We start from the raw sequence: 20,480 nt of genomic DNA on the forward strand, positions 1-20,480 counted from the left end.
CGACCTTACAAAAATTGGCTTTTATGATATCGCTGCTGAAACAGACATACAGTAAAACGGAACGAATTTTAAGGGAGTGCCGTTTATTTGGGTATTGTATTTTTTTCTTTCCCCCCCCCCTGAAATTTTAAAGGTGCAGCTTATATTAGGGCCAATATGGTACATTGCAGAGTCTAAACTGCTATATATTTTGCCTTGGAAGACTGTACTTCACAGCAATTTGCATTAGAAATAACTTTGGCAAGCCGTTTCAAGACACACACAGAAATAATAAGTATGGCAGAATTTCCTGGACTGAATGTTTTATAATGGCTTTTAACTGGCCACAAAACTACAAGTAGGCTACAAAAGTTGTGAAGCTTTTCATGTCCCTGGTTTCACTCTGTGCATGAACACTCCCCAAATGAAGAGAAAATGTTATTTCTTTTTGGGATCATTTCAGTAGGCATCTTCTTTGGTTACGCAGCCAACATGTCAAGTCAGGGCTAGTTTGAGATCTTTAGAGGCCACAAACATTGAATACTGTGGTGCCCATCCACAATTCAAAATAAAAACAATGCTAAACTTGCAATTATTATTTTTTCCAAAATGACACAAAGCTTTCATGCATGCTAAAATATACAAGCATGTATGTCATGTGCAGCACATGGCAGGATCTGATTCCCTCCCATTATTTCAATCTACATTAGCAGGATGCCTCCCTGGTTTAGGTGGGGAAAGGCACAGCAATAAATAGAGAACAGAAAAATGGGGAAAGGGTGTGAAGTAAATAAGGAAGTTTTTTCTCATGAAGACTGATAAAAAAAAATCAAATGTCAAAATTCCTTTAAGAAAAATCTATTTTTTTTCTGGGTACCCCTGCTTTGCTGGTGCCTTAAGCATGCCTACTGGGTGATCCAACACTGTGTCAACTCATCGTTCTTCAGGATGAGGAGGGAGAACAAAACCAGGAAAAAGCACCCTAACTGCACAGGAAATGCAAATGGAAAAATTTGTGAAACGTTGTAATGTTAGTTGCACTGGAATCCATGCTTCTCATTCTTCTAAGCCATGAGTACCCACTTTTGTCAGTGGTGCTGGAAATAGATATATGGCTATTATTTTCCAGGAAACCTTTCTTTTAATGGATGAATCTCTAAGAATTTTTGAGTAACCATGACTACACCTCCTCCACCTTGCTTGTGTGTAAACGCTGCATTGTGTTCTCTTTCATGAATGTGCACGGAATGACCTTGCTTTAAATAGTCGCATGTTCGGTACAAATCCTAAAAGGTGTGAGAGCTTTAAAAAGCAAGCAGGTAAGCAGGTAATAATTAAAAACAAGAACATAATGGAGAGATGTGCTGAATCAGACCAAAGGGGACCCATCTAGCCAGGAATTCTATCCCATGAAGGGCGCCATAGCACGATCTATCTTGGGACAGTCCTAGAAGACCTGTTCCTTGGCTTTCAGAAGAAGAAGAAGAGTTTGGATTTGATATCCCGCTTTATCACTACCCTAAGGAGTCTCAAAGCGGCTAACATTCTCCTTTCCCTTCCTCCCCCACAACAAGCACTCTGTGAGGTGAGTGGGGCTGAGAGTCTTCAAAGAAGTGTGACTGGCCCAAGGTCACCCAGCAGCTGCACGTGGAGGAGCGGAGACGCGAACCCGGTTCCCCAGATTACGAGTCCACCACTCTGAACCACTACACCACACTGGCTCTCTCAGGCCTTTCCCCACCTGGCCAGGGAGGGCAGGACCCTGACACAAAAGCTGCCGCTGCTGAACAGATGCTTGGGTTGGGATACTGTTCAGAGGATGTCGCTGCTGTTTTCGATATTAATACTTTACATCTTTATTTCAATTTTTATTATGATTTATGTGGAAATTGTTTACTTTGTGTGCTTCTTAATGTTTTATTTATTGCTTGTGACTACTTTTGCTGTGTTTGTAATTATGTATTTCCCCCCATGTTGTAAGTCTCCTTGAGCATGGTTCTAACTATGGAAAGAGGGCATACAAGTCAAATTACGTATATAATATATGCATGTTCCCCAGCAACTGGTATTCCCTGACCACTGGTCCTGTTAGCTAGGGATGGTGGGAATTGTAGTCCCAAACATCTGGAGGGCCGGAGTTTGCCTATGCCTGCTCTAACGCATGTTGGCTGGGAAGCAAGTCCCAGGTAAATGTGCATAGGATTGCAACTGTTATTATACACTTTTACCCCACTTTTCTTCCACAACTGCAATAAAGGTGGTGTCTTTCCTGGTCGTGTATGGACCATAACCAACGCTGCTTAGCTTCATCTGTTTTTAGACGATGTCCTGGGGCCTACATGGTACTTGGCTGTGGGGAAAGAAGTATATAACTCTGGCTTGCACTGGGGGGGGGAGTTGGTTGGTTTTGTTTTAATAACTGAAGAGGGAAGTAGGCAAGGCTGTGATTCCCAAACCATTTCCTGTGAGGTACAGAGTGGTGGTTCAGTTGCCACATCAATTGTTTTTCCTTTTAATATTAAAAAGGGTGAAGACTCTGCTGTAATTGTCTCATATGTAACAACCCTCAAGGAATTATCCCTCAGTTCTTTTGCTCATCCCATAGAAAATGGCAAGAGTTCCTTTAGGTGAGGATTTACAATAGAATCGTAGAATTGTAGAGTTGGAAGGAACAAGGACCATTTACTTTAGCCTCCTGCAACGCAGAAATCACAACTTATGCATCCCTGGCAGATGGCCATCCAACTTCAGTTTAAAAACCTCTGATGTTGCTTTGGGTTGAAATGAATACGTTTATTTGGTATTTGTGGGAGGCTGGCCACCTGTGCCTTTCACAGCAGCAGTGACAGGCAGAAATCCAACAAGTGAAGCTCTTCCCCTCCAGTGCTGTAATTTGTCAAACAGTTTCAGGCGGAGAGCTCTAATGAGAATTTCTGATCTACACTCGCAATGGTCAAGACAGAATAATTATTCCATTAATCTAGGGAGAAATGCCTGCCATTGTGTGTGGATTCCACAGGCTGGAGTTTCCTTAGCACAGCGTTTCTCAACCTTGGGTCCCCAGATGTTGTTGGACTACAACTCCCATCATCCCTGAGCTCTGGCCTTGCTAGCTAGGGATGATGTGAGTTGTAGTTCAACAACATCTGGGGACCCAAGGTTGAGAAAGGCTGCAAGTTAGCATGTTCTAGTTGTGTTGGTGAGTGTGTAAGATGAACATTGAAGAGTTAGCAAGGAGTAGAATTTCTTCCAGATAAGATTCTCTAGTTATTCTGGTTTTTAAAACACAAATGAAATTTTAATGCAGAACCTGACATAAACATGTCTTTGCTTTTTAAACAGTTGAGACATAGGGGGTGGAGAAGAAGAGAAGAGACACAATCATCTAGGATGTCGGATTGAACAAAGGAAAATTGACATTTCATCTGCAATCACTGTACTTATTACCTATGCTGATTTACCCAGATTCCCATTTTTTTCCTAATTTATCACCCTACTGGCCTTGTTTATGAATAAAAACCCATGTATTTTATAGCATCAGTGTAACATTACAAGTTCTGATACATTTATGGTTTGAATACTGCATTTTTAATCTGCAAAAAAGAAGGAAAATAGCAGATAAAATATAATCCTCAAATATTATATTGAATACATTTTGACACCTTCAATTCACATATATATCTAGTAGTCACTGTCATGGTCATGATTGTGTGGGTTCTTACACCAATCCACACAGTTGCCCAAGCTGCTGCGCACCTCAATTTCAGTCTGTTGAACAAACAATCCTCTGTAGTACACTGGCATCCATTTCTTCTACATCCCAGTTTGTGATGTCGAAGCTCTCAGCTGAAAGGCTTTTCATTGCCACCAGAAGAGGCAACACCACTTTCTCTGGGACTTAATCTGTAGGTTGGGGTCAGCATTGCATTTTAATACATTAAGGCAGAGCTTTCCAAACTTTTCATGTTGGTGACACACTTTTTAGACATGCATCATGACACAGTAATTCAGTTTTGCTAGCAAGCCGGAGGTTAAACTAACCCCTTTCCAGCCCTGGGAGCAGCTTGGAGAGCATTCATGTGACACACCTACACACTGCAGCCGACACACTAATGTGGGAAGCTCTGCATTAAGGCTTGGTAGTAGGCTTAACCAGTGGGCTGAACTAGCGCTGGGAGACTCCTGGGAACTTGGTGCAGAACATTTACTTATTTACTCTTGCATTTGTATCTCACTGTTCTTCCAAGGAGCTCAAGGTGGTGTACATGGCTAAACCACAACAGCCATGTGAAGCAGGCTAGGCAGAGACTGCTCCAATGTCATCTAAAGGACCTTCACGGCTGAATCTGCCAGGTCCTAGTCTAACACTGCACTACACTGGTTCTCTTGGAGGCGGCTGATGGTTCTACAGCTCCTGCACTGTTTTTTCCTATACTACCTTTTAAATCTACATTTGCAAAGTTAACATGAAGGTGGTGTAGTGATCAGAGTGTTATGACAAGGACCGGGGAGACCCAAGTTCAACTCCTCATTCAGCTGTGGAACTCAGGGGTCAGCAACCTTTTTCAGCCGTGGGTTGGTCCACCAGACCATGTGGGGGGCTGGACTATATATTTTTTTTTGGGGGGGGGGGAATGAATGAATCCCAAGCCCCACAAATAACTCAGAGACGCATTTTAAATAAAAGGACACATTCTACTCATGTAAAAACACGCTGGGTCCCGGACCGTCCATGGGCTGGATTGAAAAGGCGATTGGGCCGCATCCGGCCCCTGGGCCTTAGGTTGCCAACCCCTAGTGAAGCTCAATAGGTGATCTAGGACCAGTCACCAACTGTCTGCCTAACCTACTTCACAAGAATAAAATGGGGAAGGAAGGAGGACCATATGCCTCGATATGGCATTTCTTCCATTCTGGCACAGATCTGGGGAGGCAAATCACATATTGTTCTGCTGCTTTGACATGCTTTCTCCCCAGACTCCTCTTGGCTTATAAACTATTTGTACCAATCAGTTTCTCCTCCTCTTTCCCTTCAGCCACGCAAGGCAGCCACTGGCTCCATCACCAACCTGAAAATATATTTGATGGGTGTGAGATCAGATATCAACAGACAGAGATGTATTTTCTAACATTTTTTTTATAAAAAAAGAACAATATCTGCAGAAAATTATTAATTAATGTTGAAAGCACAGAGACTGCTGTCATTCATCTACATATCATTTCCTGTAGTGGAAAGATGGATTTCGTGGGTGATGAAATGCTCCTTTTAAAAAAGAACTTTCCAGGCTGTAACAAAAACTGAAAATTTCACTGCTGAGAGGTTTTATTGCCATCAAGCAGCATATGGATTTCGGCAAATAAAATGAGAAATTAATTAAAACAACAACAACACTGTTATTATCATCCCCTGCCAGCATGACCAATAGTTAGGGCTGAAGGGAGCTGGAGTCCAGCAACACTGTTGCAATGGTAAAATGGGAGGGGAAGAATTCCAAATGCAATGGTACATAAATATTTGTGTGTCTGTAAATTTATGTTTATGTGCACGCACACACAGAGTACAGTAAGCGACATGCGGTTAAATATTAGAAGGGCTGCTTAAAAAGCATGGCTGCAAGAGTGGCAAATGAAAATGATGGACTTTGTGGAACTGGCGAAGCTGACGGGAAAAATCCGAAACCAGCAGGATCAAATATTCCAAAAAGACTGGAGTAAATTTATTCATTATCTAAAAGTTCATTGTAAGCAATTAACAACACTACTAAGGTTATTTGAAGACTTGTAAGTTGTTTTTTTTTTTTACTTTTCTATATTTAAATTTTGAGATATTTAGTAAAGAGTTATTGAAGAACTGGAAAATATATAAAATGCCTTAATATAAAGGTTAGTTTTGAAAGCCAAGAGGTGGGAGGGAAGGAAGTCGATAGGCTCTAAAGAGCCAAAGAAGCAAAGTGGATAATAATGATGTGATTATATATGTTAAAATGGGAAAGTACTGTAATAAAAATAATTTTAAAAAATAAAAATCACGGCTGCAGAGGTTGGGTGGGCGGGTGCGCGCGCGTGGAAGAGGGGCCACGAGCGGCTCTTAAGCGCGTCTCCTCCCCTTCCGACAATCGAGAGGAGAAAACGCCACTCTGCGCGTGGTCAGGGGCCCCCTTCCCTTTGGGGGCGAAAATATCCCGGGGGCTAATCCAGAGCTCCCCCCCCCCTCAGGGCCTTTCCCTCCGCGAAAGACGCCCGCTTGCCTGAGGGGAGACGAGCCCCTCCGTCGCTGCTGCGGCTGCTCGTCGTCCTCCGGCCAAGGCCTCCGCTTCTCCCCCCACCGCCGAGCTGGGCCCCGCCCTGCCGCCTCCACGGTGCTGCCGCTTTCCTCACGGGCGGGCGGGCGGGCGGGCGGGCGGCCTTCACCCTCAGCCGAGCGCGGGGTCGGTGGGCCGGCCGGCTTGTCTCCTCCTCCTCCCTCCCCACCTCCTGAGGAGGCGGCCTCAGCCGCCGCCGCCGTCGTGAGGGGCGGAAGGAGCCTCCGCAGCGAGCACGGACGAGCGTGCGCGCGCTCCGCCCGTCCCTCCCCCTCTCCCTCCTTTCGCCTGCCTCCCTCGGCTCAGCCATGTCCCTCAAGCCATCGCCTCAGCCTTCGCCCGCCGCCGCCGTAACAGCAGCAGCCGTGGGAGCGCCGCCGCCTCTGCAGCCGCCGTCCCCGCAGCCGCCTCAGCAGCAGACGACGGCCACCACGACGACGACGACGACGACCGCGACGGCGAGCCAGCCGGCGGCGCCGCCGCCGCTGCCGCCACCGCCCCAGGGGCCGGCCCAGTCGGCCGGCAGCAGCAGCAGCAGCCGCAAGCCCCTCGGTAGCGGAGGTGGGAATAGCAGCGGCGGAGCAGGCCCCGGCCCCAGCGGGATCCCGGCTGGAGGAAGCGTCGGAGGCAGGCAGAATCTGGGCAGGTGAGTCGAGGGGCGAGAGGGACCGGGGCGGGGGTCGTCTCCCCCTGCGCCAGGCCTAGCGGGTTTGACGGGCGGGCCTCGCCTGCTTCCCTGCCGGGCTCTTCCGCGCTGCCCTTCGCGGCTACCTGGGCGCTGCAGGGTGGGGAATAGGGTGGCCAGGCCCGGTCGCGGCGGGTAGGCGGGTGGAAGGCCTCGGGTGGGAAGGCGCCTGACGGGACCAACCCGGTCCCGGGTAATATTTATTTTTGGGTGTGTGTGTGGGGGGGGGTTCCTCCGCTTTAGGCCTCTCCCCCCCCACCCCCGTTTCATCCCAGTGGATTCGACGCCGGGCCTCGTGCATAAATGCCCGCACATGAGCCCCTAATTAACAGCGATCGTAATAAGGAGCGCTTTCCTCGGAGGCGCCGGGAGGACGTGTGGTGGATGCGGCCGGCCGGCCTCGGAAGGGCTGCGATCCTGCGGCCGCTCGCTTTGGGGAGGGAAGCGGGACGCAGGCTTGCTTGGGAGTAAGGGAAGGGGAAAGGGAAAGGGGTCACGCGGTGGGATTCCTCTGCCGGGCGCTTTGCTGGCTGGTTTCTCCTTGAGGAGGGCAGAGGAGTGGTGCGGACCCAGTATCAGCCATGGGGGCAAATGCTGTGCAAATATTTGGTAAGGAGGCTGAAGGGGGGATATTGCCGCCTTTTGTGTGGGTCTGTGTGCCGCGGAGAGGCCTATCTAGATGGTTGTGATTGCGGCGTTGATACCATTCCGATTAACCTGCCTTCTTCCCGTAAAAGGACCCAAGGCAAATAAATGTTATGACTGATGATTTGGGGGGGAGAGGGGCCGGGGCTGCGGAGAGTAGGTGAAATGTAAAGGGGCCGCGTTGCCTTGAAATAAAGAGAAGATTTCCCCTTCCCACCGCTGGTCGTTGTAGAAATAATGGCTAAAGAGTGTCTCTTTTCCTCCCAAGTTCTCTATAAAAAAACTGCATAATTGCATAACAGGGTTTGGAGGGGGCATGCGAAGGGTGGCACTGTTTGAAGGGAGCACTTGTCATAGGGGAGGGGGCAATGGAGGTTGCCCACTTTGGAGGTGGGGGGGAATGGTAAGGTTTTGGTGAGTGGCATCACTTTCCCTTGCATTGTATAGAGGGGGAGGTGTTACCTGGAATCTTAAGAATGGGGAGGGGGGGTACGTAATCATTCAGCGGCTGACTTTGACCTGGAAGAAATTGTATTTTAGGGGTGGGAAGAGAAAAAGGGATTCCATGTTCCGCATCCCCTCAGGAAAGGAAATGGGGGACCTCCCCCTCCCCACTTCAGCTGGCCCAATGTTGTGTGTGTGATGGGAGTTACCAGGCGCAGCAACTGGCATTGCCCTGGGAAGGGGGGTGGCATAATGCCTTTCGTGGAGGGTGACAGGGGCAGGAAAGGCAGCTTGGCCTCCATGTTGGGCAGAGGCTTGAGGAGAGAGAATACCGCATAATAGTATTTTGGAGAGGGGGGTGAAGGAGGAGAAGCAAGCTGGGATAGATCTTCTGCTCACACTGCCATGGGGAGGCAGAAGGCATTTCCAAGCTTTGGGCATTGCTGTGGGGTGTGTGTGTGTGTGTGGAGAATAGGGAAGGACAACCCTGGTAGGACCCCTCCCGATTTTGCGGGAAAGCATTTTTTGGCAAAGGGAGGGAGGGAGCAAGAATTGCCGGGGAAGGCATGCATACACAGGCGCTGCAACCAGCGAGCTGTGACAGTAGAAGGCCTCTCCTCCCCTCCCCAAGGCTGAGGCTGCAGCAAAGGCTGGCCGGGCCTGGAAAGGACGTTGGTGCTGTCGTAAGTGTCACTCCAGGGTCTAGGCCTTTGGAGTTGATCGTTCCCTTGTGTATGTGTGAGAGGGGAGATGATTAGCAGACGTGTGTGTTGGGGTGCCTGCCCTTCAAGACTCGCAAGCAGGAAACTCAGCCTGGGCAGAGGGCACCTGGTTTGCTGCGAGCCAGGCCCCTGCCAGCCGGCCTTACCCGTTACTGCAGCCTTGAGTGCAGAGAGTGACCATTTTATATCGTAGTTGAGGTTCTCCCCCAGCTCCACCCCCCCAAATGATCCTGCCAAGCCTCATTGCCCAAACCAGGGGGTCCTTCCCTTTAAAACAGGCCTCTTGGAAAGGGAAGAGAAAGGTGATTCAGGAATGTGTGGGACTAGATTTCTCCTCTAGCTGCGATAATAAGTATTTTTCTGTTATGATTTTCAATACCATTGCTAATCTGTTCAGAGCAGCAGAGTTTTTATACAAACTGATCCAAAACATTGATGATTCTTACAGTATTAAAATTATGCAATATAAGGTGCATAGTTGGTAATGTGCATTTGTCATATTGAATCGTGTGCCTGCAGGAAGCAATAGAACTTCGGGCTAAGCAACTTGCTGTGTTGTCCATGGAACAATGTATAAACAGAATCTGTGTTGTTGCCAAGATGTGTTTAATACCCTTAAAAGTACTGGCTTCCCCACTTCTTTTTGCATGTTTTATTTACTCAACTACAACTATCAGATATCAAAAGAACAATCACTTAGAAGAAAGACCAACAGAAGTCGCCCAGACTTGCTTCCAAGTAAAGGTGCTGAGAGTTCTAATCAGTGGGTTATTTACCGTATTTTTTGCTCTATAAGACTCACTTTTTCCCTCCTAAAAAATAAGGGGAAATGTGTGTGCGTCTTATGGAGCGAATGCAGGCTGCGCAGCTATCACAGAAGCCAGAACAGCAAGAGGGATTGCTGCTTTCACTGCACAGCGATCCCTCTTGCTGTTCTGGCTTCTGAGATTCAGAATATTTTTTTTCTTGTTTTCCTCCTCCAAAAACTAGGTGCGTCTTGTGGTCTGGTGCGTCTTATAGAGCGAAAAATACGGTATTTATTTATTAAATTTCTATATCGCCCTTAACCCACAGGACTCAGGGTGGTTCGCAATATAAAAACACAAAATACATAATAACAGCAAGAACGTAGATCAAACCAACAAACCAGTAACGCCCTTCCCCCTCTTTCTATCCTCTTGCAATTTGGACATTTCTTTGAAAACTTGTTTCTATATTCATGAAAGCCAGAGCCTTCAGTTGTGCAGAAGTATATCAGATACTTAGATCAATAGCAAGAAGGCTGAACCGTGAACCAGGAAGTCCCCAGTTCAAATGTTGCTTCTGGTGGCCTTTGGCAAACTTCTTTCTCTTTCTCTCACTCCACCCTGTCTGTAATAGGAGGATAATAATATTGGTTGTTAAGTATTCCCGAGATATTGACAAGTACTTTAGAGAGTTCAAAGTACTTTAGAGAGTTCATGTTTTAGATCAGGGGCATGAGGGGTGTCTGTTATCCAGGACTGCATTTTGCCACACAAACTTTTTGCAGACTATATAAACCTGATACTACCAGCATATCAGCATATCTTGTACAATTGGTGCATAACATACAAAACTCACAGAGATGTAGCATTAAAATGTACAGTGCCTCCATTTCTCTTTCCTGTATGAGTGAAAAATTACTACACATGGTGGATATCAATAGTGCAATCCTCTAGAACTTACTCTACTTCTTAGATGGGAGACTTGGGGGGGGGGGAATAAATAGGAATATTCTTGGAAAGGGCATAAGGCAGGATCTTTTTGATGTTGTCACCCACCAGTGTTTGAAATCCCCTGGGCGCATTTTGCGAGTGGTGTGGGTCCAGTTGTGAGGACATGGAGATCTTTAGATGCCAAGTTGGTGACTGACATCTCCATTTGGCTGACCCTCCAGATTTCTTAAGCAGGTAAGCAGAAGTGCTTATTCACGGCATTCACTCCTTTTTCTCCAAGGAGTACATGGTTCCCCCCCCCCCCAGTTAATTCCTACAGTGACCGTTTGCGGTAGGTTCAGAGGCTGTGACTGACTCCAAGGTCACCCAGTGAGCTTCATGATTGAGTGGGGATTTGAACCCTGATCTCCCAGGTCCTAGTCTAACACTCTAACCACATCACCACACTGGCTTCCTGGAGTATTTCTTCTATGGGGCAAATATTTAGATTAAGTAGGTACATAAATATGGGGAAAGCAAAATGTAACTTATGGAAGGATCTGAAATATTTTAAATTATGTTTTATTCTAGATTGCATTATTTGATGTTTTACTGTGTTGTAAACCACTTTGCGATATTTTCCCCTTCAAAATATAAAGCAGTATAGAAGAGGAATAAATAACAACAACAAAATTTCATTAAAATGTGCTTACACATTCTGTTGTGGTGAGTATAGGCCAGTTTTAAGGTGTCATTTGGCTATTAGCTTACGTATCAGAGTTTCTAACACTGGTTACCCCTTTTGAAATGTGATATGTGTGAGTATAGCTATTAATTCTAATATTAAGTGAGATTTCAGCAGAAATAGCTTATTTTTCTTTCACTTCTACTTACCTCTTCAGTGTGCTGAAATTATTTTTAATAATTTGAATTTTCTGTGGTTGTGATCTGTCTCAGGATAATGCTTTTACGTGGAAAAGCAAAATCTACAGATTGAAAGAGTTGTTTATGAGTCAGTTGGAAATGTTGCATGTACTGAGGATTAAAGCACCTGTTTAGAATCTAATTTGGGTTTCTAAAATGGGCTTGTGTTCTTGTACCTCTGTGTGGGGACCTTACTGGATGCTGATAATTCTGGCATGCCCCTATTCTGATACCATGTTTCTTTTAAATATGTAGAGCATTTGAGAATAGTGACTACTGGTCTTAAGTTCTTGAATGCCTTTTATTACTCTTTATGCTACAATACTAGTTTATTGTACAATAGAATCCTGCTGAAGTGAAATGTCCTGCTGCTGTCTGTTTTGAAGTTGTTTTTAGTATTCAAAATGTGAATGAATATTCCATTTTTATCCAGTGGAGATAAATTCTGAAGGAAATAGGTATGTACATCTGCTTTTTTGGCAGAGAACAGGAATGCCTGCTGTGTTCAACCAAAAAGGTTGAACACAGCCAAAAAGGAGAAAATATTATAGAGGATTAGAGGATTTCCTGGTATCAGTATTAATCATTTTGGATATGTGTATTAATATTAGCGGACGGACCCTGAGAGCTGCTATAGACACACCCAAGCATTTGTGTGTGACTGTTGCTGCTGCTGTTGTTATATTAAATTTCTATTAATGCCCTTCCTTCGAGGATCACAGGCTGGTTTACAATATAAAAGCACAGTAATACACAACACAGTTACAAACACAAAAAATACCAAATCCCCTCAGTTTAAAAGGTCGTATATTCTTTAATTAGCCAGAAGCCTGGGACGAGAGGGATGCATTTGCCTGACACCTAAATATATGTAATAAAGGTGTCAGGTGAGCCTCCCTGGGGAGAGCAGTGCACGAGTGAGGAACCACTGCGGAAAATTGCCCTCCAGACCCCTCATGGAGGAGGCACATGAAGAAGGGCCTCAGATGATGATCACAGGCTCCATGACAGTTCATGTGGGGAGAGGCAGTCCTTGAGGTATTGTAGTCCTGAGCCATTTAAGGCTTTATAGGTCAAAACTAGCACTTCGAATTGGGCCAGGAAACTAATTGTCAGCCAGGGTAGTTGGAATTATATACTTTAGCCATCAAACCATAGCTCTTTCCCTGTCCCTGGTTATGCAGCAAGTCCTCGTACTGTTTCACAAACTGCTTTTGAACGCCCCCCACCAATCAGTTGCAGAAGAGGTTGGACATAAGTACATACTACCATTGGGTATGTGAATGTCAATAAACCATGGTTTACCAAGACTGAGCAGCATGCTAGTGCATACTGCTTCATCATTCCTGCTCAACTTCTCTCCTTAGGCTGGTGGGGGACAACAAACCATGAGCCTTGGTTTGTTGCCATATCTCAACTAGGAACATGGTTTATCTCTGACAAATCACAATCAGCAACAAACTATAGGAGTATAGGAAGCTGTCTTAAATGAAGTCAAATGATTGGTCCATCTAGCTCAGTATTGGCCACAGCTCTCTCAAGATTTCAGACACAGGGTCTTTCCCAAACCTACCTTTGGCAAGCAGAGCATATGGTCTAGCAGTGGTGTCCAAACTTCTTTCAAAGAGCACCAGATTTGATGAAGTGAAGGGCCATGAGGGCCGACCAAAGTTGTTAACCTTTTTTTAGGATTGAAGTTGTTGAGTTTTTTATGGTTTTACCCCAAAGTTGTTGAGCTTTTTAAGGGTTGAGGGTTTTTTAGGATTTTACCCCAGGAAATAAACTGCCACAGGGGCTGGATTAAACCAACCGGTGGGCCAGATTAGGCCTCCAATATGGACTTTGGACATGTCTGGTCTAAGGTCATTCTGAAATACATAGACCTTGTTCACAAATAACAAAAAGAGACGGTCAGTGGCTTATTAGAACCAAGCAGCATTCTAGTGTTCACTGCCCAACTGCTCCCACTTTGCTGCTTCCTCTCCTGTGCGTAGGAACAATATACCATGAAGCTTGGTGTCTATTGGTTCTTTAGCAGCCTATATGAATTTTTAATACACCAACCTAAAGGTGTGTTTGGTTTGAAATTCTAAGAGCCCAGCCCAGGGGTGGGAGGAGTAGTCCAGTTACCTGGAATTGCCCCATCCTTTCAAATATTATTTGAATAAATGTAGTTGCTTTCTCTCTGAATCCATAACCTTCATGAGGGTATATTGTGTCCTTTGAATTGGGGCTGTTTGCTTGTCTGAGCTGTTTAGAGGCTTGATTGTGCATTTGTGAGTGTGGCCATGTGCTGTGCTAGAGGAAGTGATTTGGGGGGAGGTGTTAGCAGTCAGCAGCAGTTCCAGAATTATAGGCTTGGAAGGTACCCTCATGGATAATCTAGGGCTAGGCCAACCCCCCTGCAATTCAGGAATCACAGTCAAAATGAACAGTGTACATGTAAACAGGGGTGTTTAGCAGGGAATTTGAGCTGGAGGCCCAGAGTGCTGTCTTACGGTGTGTGTAGGACCAAGAGATATGGAGGCAAAGGAGCTGCTGCAGGCACCCGTGACACCTGTGCCGTGTTTGTTTCCTGCTTGAGAAAGTGCAAAACTACACCTGCAGCACAGTGATCGAAATTAACTGGTTGCCAGTCGTTTTTTTGAGACTCAGCACCAGCTACCTAGTGAACAAATTGAGATTTCCAGTTGCATGATTTGCGACTGAGAGCCTTCCTTTTTTGCTGGCTTCTCATGAAGACTTTTGATGTGCTAAGCAAACTGTGAAGAAGCTCTTTCACACATTTAAATGGATTGCTTTTCTCTTGTGGTTGCAAACAAATGGATTGCAGGACATGGGGCAGCAGGGGAGAGCTAGCTGTTTTGCTTCTGATCACACAGAAGATAGTCACTTTGGAGAAACAGAAGTGCTGTGTGGGAAAGACCCTTTAAAGTCGACCATATTCTATAAAATAGATTTTTTTTAGAAACAGAAGGAAGCTGGAGTGGAATTGTATGATCTTTTAAGTGCAAGGGATGCCAGTATGACCTATCAACATTTTATAATTCAAAGCACAAGTGTTCGAAATTAGCCAGGCTCATTTTGCACCTGACCATTGGCCACTTGAGACCAAGTGAAGATGCCTGGGCCCCCCTAATACCTCCACCATTTGGAGGTGCATGCCTGGGGATCATTGGACCTTGACTGTTTTCACACACGAATACCTCCTCCTGTAGAATTCTATCAATTAGATTTAATCTGCACAATCTGAATGAATTTCTGGAACCAAAATGCTTTTTCTGTGCAGCCTGAGCAGGAGCAGTGAACAACATTATGTTGTAGCTTGTTTTCACTTACCCTACCCCCACTGCTGTCTCATGGAAGATAGAGCAAGCTTGTTTTCTCCTGCTCTGGAGGTTAGGACCCAAACCCATGGAATCAATAGTAGATAGGTAGCCGTGTTGGTCTGCCATAGTCAAAATAAAAAAATTCCTTCCAGTAGCACCTTAAAGACCAACTAAGTTAGTTCTTGGTATGAGCTTTCGTGTGCATGCACACTTCTTCAGATACACTGAAACAGAAGTTGCCAGATCCTTCTATATAGTGAGAAGGTGGGGAGGGGTGTTACTCAGAAGGGTGGTGGGAATGGGAGATTGGCAGATAGCTGAGGGAGGCTGTTGACGACTGTAATAGGTCTTACAGGAAAAGGCAAGGGGTGAGAAGGTGAGAAATGGTTTAGTCATGTATAGTGAGATAAGAATCCAATGTCTTTGTTCAGCCCAGGTCTTTCCATGGTTTTAAGTTTGGTAATGAGTTGTAATTCAGCAGCTTCTCTTTCCAGTCTATTTCTGAAATTCCTTTGTAGTAAAACAGCTACTTTGAGATCTTGTATAGAATGTCCTGGGAGATTGAAGTGTTCTCCTACTGGTTTCTCTGTTTTGTGATTCTTGATGTCAGATTTATGTCCGTTTATTCTTTGGCGTAAGGTTTGGCCTGTTTGTCCAATATAGAGAGCTGAAGGACACTGTTGGCATTTGATGGCATACACAATGTTAGACGATGAACAATTAAATAGTCCCGAGATGGTATGTGTGATGTTGTTGGGGCCAGTAATGGTGTTGTCCGGGTGTATGTGGCAGCAAAGTTGGCATCTGGGTTTATTGCAGGCTTTGGTGCCAGTGTCTGTGTTAAGTCTGGTTGTAGTATTATTGTGGGTTAGGAGTTGTTTCAGATTGGGTGGCTGTCTGTAGGCAATGAAAGGTCTTCCTCCCAGAGCTTGAGAAAGAGAACTGTCATTGTCCAGGAGAGGTTGTAGATCTCTGATGATGCGTTGTACTGTTTTAACTTGGGAGTCGTCAACAGCCTCCCTCAGCTATCTGCCAATCTCCCATTCCCACCACCCTTCTGAGTAACACCCCTCCCCACCTTCTCACTATATAGAAGGATCTGGCAACTTCTGTTTCAGTGTATCTGAAGAAGTGTGCATGCACACGAAAGCTCATACCAAGAACTAACTTAGTTGGTCTTTAAGGTGCTACTGGAAGGAATTTTTTTATTTTGACCATGGAATCAAGTTACTAGAAGGGAGTGTCCAACTCAACATCAGGAAGGACTTTCTGAGCAACTCCACAATTCTGTGATTATCCTATATATTTGAAATCAAAGATGGAGTTGGTGTTTCTCTTCTTGCAATCATTAACTAAGCTTGATATCTTTGCCCTGCTCTTTTGGAAAGTCAGGGAAATGTGCTCTTTCTAACTGTTTCTGAAATGATGAAGTGACCTTGAGAATCTCTTCCTGCCCCAGCCAGTTGCTAATTAGTATCTTTACAGCAACGTCTTGAGACTGATACATGTGGAGTACAAATGAGCTATTGCCTACAAGGTGGTAGAATCCCCCCACCCCACATGCCCCAGTAAGGGGCATGGGAAGCCAGTGAGTTCGTTCTGAGTAGTGTGGAAAGTGCAACTGTTCATTATTTTTGTACAGTGGTACTTCTGGTTAAGAACTTAATTCGTTTTGGAGGTCCGTTCTTAACCCGAAACTGTTCTTAACCTGCGGCAGCAGCAGGAGACCCCATTAGCTAAAGTGGTGCTTCAGGTTAAGAACAATTTCAGGTTAAGAATGGACCTCCTGAATGAATTAAGTTCTTAACCCGAGGTACCACTGTACAGAAACAATTGTGTTAATGTAGTCTAAAGGACTGCTTAACTCTAGAAGAATACTTAACTGAAAACTTAACCAAAAAAAGATTGCAGAAGGGTAGTCATGTTTTTACTAAAATAAATCATTAAGGAGCTTGTGGCATCTTAAAAGACTTAGGGATTTACCAAAGCATACATTTTTGTAAATGGGATTTCATTTCATTTCATTATATGCATGAAGTTTATCTTCAGTTGAAATGTAAATATACATATGGGCGGCAGTGGTAAACATGGAGGGGAAATGTCATGAACTGCAAAAAATGCAGTCTGTGACCATTCAGTTGTACTTTAAATATATACAAAATAAACAGAGTTGACCACAGCAGCAGTAATGAGTGATAATGTAATCACCAAACAAACAAAAAGCTGGGACGTTTGCATTTATTTATTTATTTATTTGTTTGTTGGAGGGAAATTGCATTCTGCTTTTTACAGAAGAAACATAAACAGATTACAAAAACGTAATAAAATACATGACAACAAAAGCAGTTCATATCAAGGTAAAAACATATCAAGATAGTTAAAATACTTTTCATACAATAAAAACAGGATGTAAACAGAATTCAAGCTTTCAGAAGCTCACCTGAAACCAATCAAAACCTCTCTAGGAAAGAAGTTCTGCAACTACTGCAGAAAACACCCCCTGTTGTGCCCCAGCTAATTGTGCTTCTGAAAGTGATGAGATGCATTTCAGGGTCACTGATGCTTAATGCATCGGGGTAGGAAAAGTTGTGTGGCAGGAGGTAGTCCACCAGAACTCCTTGACAGTATGGAGCTTCATGGGTGAGTAATGATTGATAACAGCTATAGCAATCCTTGATCATTGGGGGCGGGGGGTGTTTGCCAAGTGTCTTTGTAATCTTATTTAGGAATTGATACCCCTTTTTAAAAAAGGACCCACGTCAGGCCAACAAACTGCTTTGTTGCAAAATACACATTAGAAAACATCTGAAGGCAGCACCTGAAGTTCAGGAAAGTTTTTAATGTCTAACGTTTTATTGTTTTTTATAGTTTGCTGGAAGCCTCCCAGAGTGGCTGGGGAAGCCCAGCCAGAAGGGTGGGGTATAAACAATAATATTAATATTTATCTGATGTTGCTCCTTTATTCTTTTCAGTCCCTATTTGAACATAAAAAGCCAGTCACTTTGTACCTGCCTGCTGAACTCAATAGGATGTGCAAACCAAGTTTAATGAAGGAGGTAATGACTGACAGGCATGGAAACGTTTGCTAGGACTATTTTGAGGAAAACTGTGGTTGTTGGAGCATAGAGCCATTTATCAGGACAGCTTCACTGTTTATAGAGTTTTTGCTTTCTGTTCACTTGTATGTTTGGCATTAGCTGCATTCAGACAATCATAAGCCAAGATAAACTAGGAAATTTCTAATTGATAAGTGAATATATGAACAAGCTTTTTACTCACTCAAATATGTTGGTTTAGAACTAGGAAACTCTGGATTTGGAACAAGACAGGATCCTAAACCATGGTATGTTGTCTTTGTATGTCTTGGCTGATGTAGTGTCTTGATTGATGTGGTGTTTGGATATGGGAAAATCCCCACTCAAGATTTTGGAGAGCTGTGGATCTATGGAGCATCTATGGAGGGAGGACTTTAGCTCAGTGGTAGAGCATATGCTTTGCATGTTGAATCCTGAGCATCTCCAGGTAGAGCTGGGAATGTCCCTTGCCTGGAGAGCTGCTGCTAGTCAGTGTATACAATACAGTGGTACCTCGGTTTAAGAACTGTCCAGTTTAAGACCGATTTGGTTTATACACTCCGCAAAACTGGAAATAGTGTATTGGTTTGAGAACGTTACCTCGGTCTAAGAACGGAAGCCAAACGGTGGAAGGGCACCGGTGGCGGGAGGCCTCATTAGGGGAAGAGCGCCTTGGTTTTGGTTTAAGAACGGACTTCTGGAACGGATTAAGTTCGTAAACCCGAGGTACCACTGTATTGAGCTAGATAATGTCCCACCACCTTTCACCCTTCAGAATTGTCATAATGGTGATGATCCTCAGAGCTCCTTGAAAGAAGGGGTTGTGCATGAGATTATTGATTTGACCCCATGTTCTACATAATACTACACAAACACTTTAAAGTATGATAATCAGAACTGATTCCAAAATGAGTTTGAGGCTTTTCAGTAAAGATTACTGCCTTACATTGTATTTCATAGAATCATAGAATCATAGAATCATAGAGTTGGAAGAGACCACAAGGGCCATCGAGTCCAACCCCCTGCCAAGATCCTAGTTGCTTCTCTGTTTACACAGAAATATGTTTATTTTGAGCTCAGGCTCAAAGTAGCCTGAACCCCCCTGTACATAAAGATGCCTTGCATTTGCCACACTGTTTCACCCCACTTTTTTGCCAAAGCTTTCATGCCTCTGTAAATGTAGAGCAGAGGAGGTACCTCTGAGTCTCCTCCAACATGAGGCATAGTTGTCAGTGCTATGTGAGAGCACAAAGGTAATTGAAGAACAGGCCTGAATGCACCAATTTGTCTTGTATGCCAAACTGGTCAGGAGTAATACAAGCTTATTCATCAGGGCAGAAGGTTTTGAGTCTTGGTTGCAACTAAGGGAATCCATTGACAGACTTTTTAAAGAACCGCCTCTGCAACAGCTCCTGGGTGTGAACTGAAGCCCTTCTAAGCTTACACACTGTGTTGTGTCTAATGACTTCGACTGAGAGCTTGGCAACTCAGCCACCAAGGTTCTCGCTATTTAGTATTGCTGTCATAAGGGTTGATGTGCCCCTGTGGGTTTAAAGGGGATTGTGATTGCTGCTGTTTTTGGTGTTTTCTGTGGTGGCAGTGAATATACAGTGGTACCTTGGTTTAAGAACAGCCCTGTTTAAGAACTATTCGGTTTACGAACTCCGCAAAACTGGAAGTAGTGTCCCGGTTTGTGAACTTTACTTCAGTCTAAGACCAAAATCCGAACGGTGGAAGGGCACCGGTGGTGGGAGGCCTTGTTGGGGAAAGTGCAGCTCGGTTTAAGAATGGTTTCTGTTTAAGAACGGACTTCCGGAACAGATTAAGTTCGTAAACTGAGGTACCACTGTCGTTGCCTTTCATATTCTTGTTCCCACTTTTCTGCTGCTGTCTAGTGCAGGCATGTCCAACTCCCAAGAGACTGTGATCTACTCACTGTATAAAAATACTGGCTGTGATCTATGCATTGTTATTGACAGCCAAAGTTGTTGAGCTTCGTGATCTACCACAGACGTCCAGTGATCTACCGGTAGATCACGATCTACCTGTTGGACATGCCTGCTCTAGTGTGACCAGCGAACATAGCTGAGAATGGGGCACTGCAGAGAGCAGCAGTCTGGATTCTTAGCAGCTGAGGGAGGTGGCGTCTCCAGGGTAGGGAGACAGCTTTGACCTTGCCTCAGTGGTCTGGTCTTGTTAACTTTCAAATGTGTTGTCATTCAGTCCTGTAGGAAAATGCTTGGCAATGGGTTGCGGTGAGGACAAAGCTGGCCCCAACCCTGATGCTGGGTGTCCTGGCCCACACTGACAACAATCTTGTGCATAGGAGGCGTGATACATTTTCCAGAGGGCTTTGCTGTGCTGTACAAGCCACACACACTGTATATAGGAATGAGAAGTGTCAACTTACATTGAAGTGTTGCATCATGTTCAGGGTTTCAGTCACTTAATTCCATCCTTTTGGTTCCATCCCCCAACCAAAAGTATTTTGTGCCCATTACGGATGCTCAGGTGTCTTTTGGGAATTTCTGGGTTCCCTCCTTCCATAGGGTTTTCTCTCAATTCTGTTATTTTTTTTGGGGGGGGGGAGAGGAGTGCAGTTAACACACTTGCACCCAGTCCCAGCTATACTAAACTCTTGAATTTTTTTACTGTTGTCTATAAGCAGCTCTTTCCCCCGCTTGAAAAATGCTGTGGACC

The 20,480-nt window shown here is 44.8% G+C and overlaps 1 protein-coding gene across 8 annotated transcripts in view; it reads left to right on the top strand.

The window, feature by feature from the left end:
- The first annotated feature begins 6,751 nt into the window (after positions 1 to 6,751).
- The window catches only part of ATXN2 (ataxin 2), a 61,989-nt gene continuing 48,260 nt past the window's right edge, over positions 6,752 to 20,480 (top strand). For 5 of the 8 annotated variants that reach the window (XM_082229847.1, XM_082229850.1, XM_082229845.1 and 2 more), the window contains exon 1: positions 6,753 to 6,927. The gene's annotated coding sequence lies outside the window, so the exon portion shown is untranslated. Of the gene's footprint in view, positions 6,928 to 20,480 lie in introns of all 8 variants that reach the window. The other 3 variants (XM_082229843.1, XM_082229844.1, XM_082229848.1) reach the window with 2 other exon arrangements.

This window comes from Podarcis vaucheri (genome assembly GCF_965113315.1).
Source record: "Podarcis vaucheri genome assembly, chromosome: 7".
Lineage (NCBI taxonomy): Eukaryota > Metazoa > Chordata > Lepidosauria > Squamata > Lacertidae > Podarcis > Podarcis vaucheri.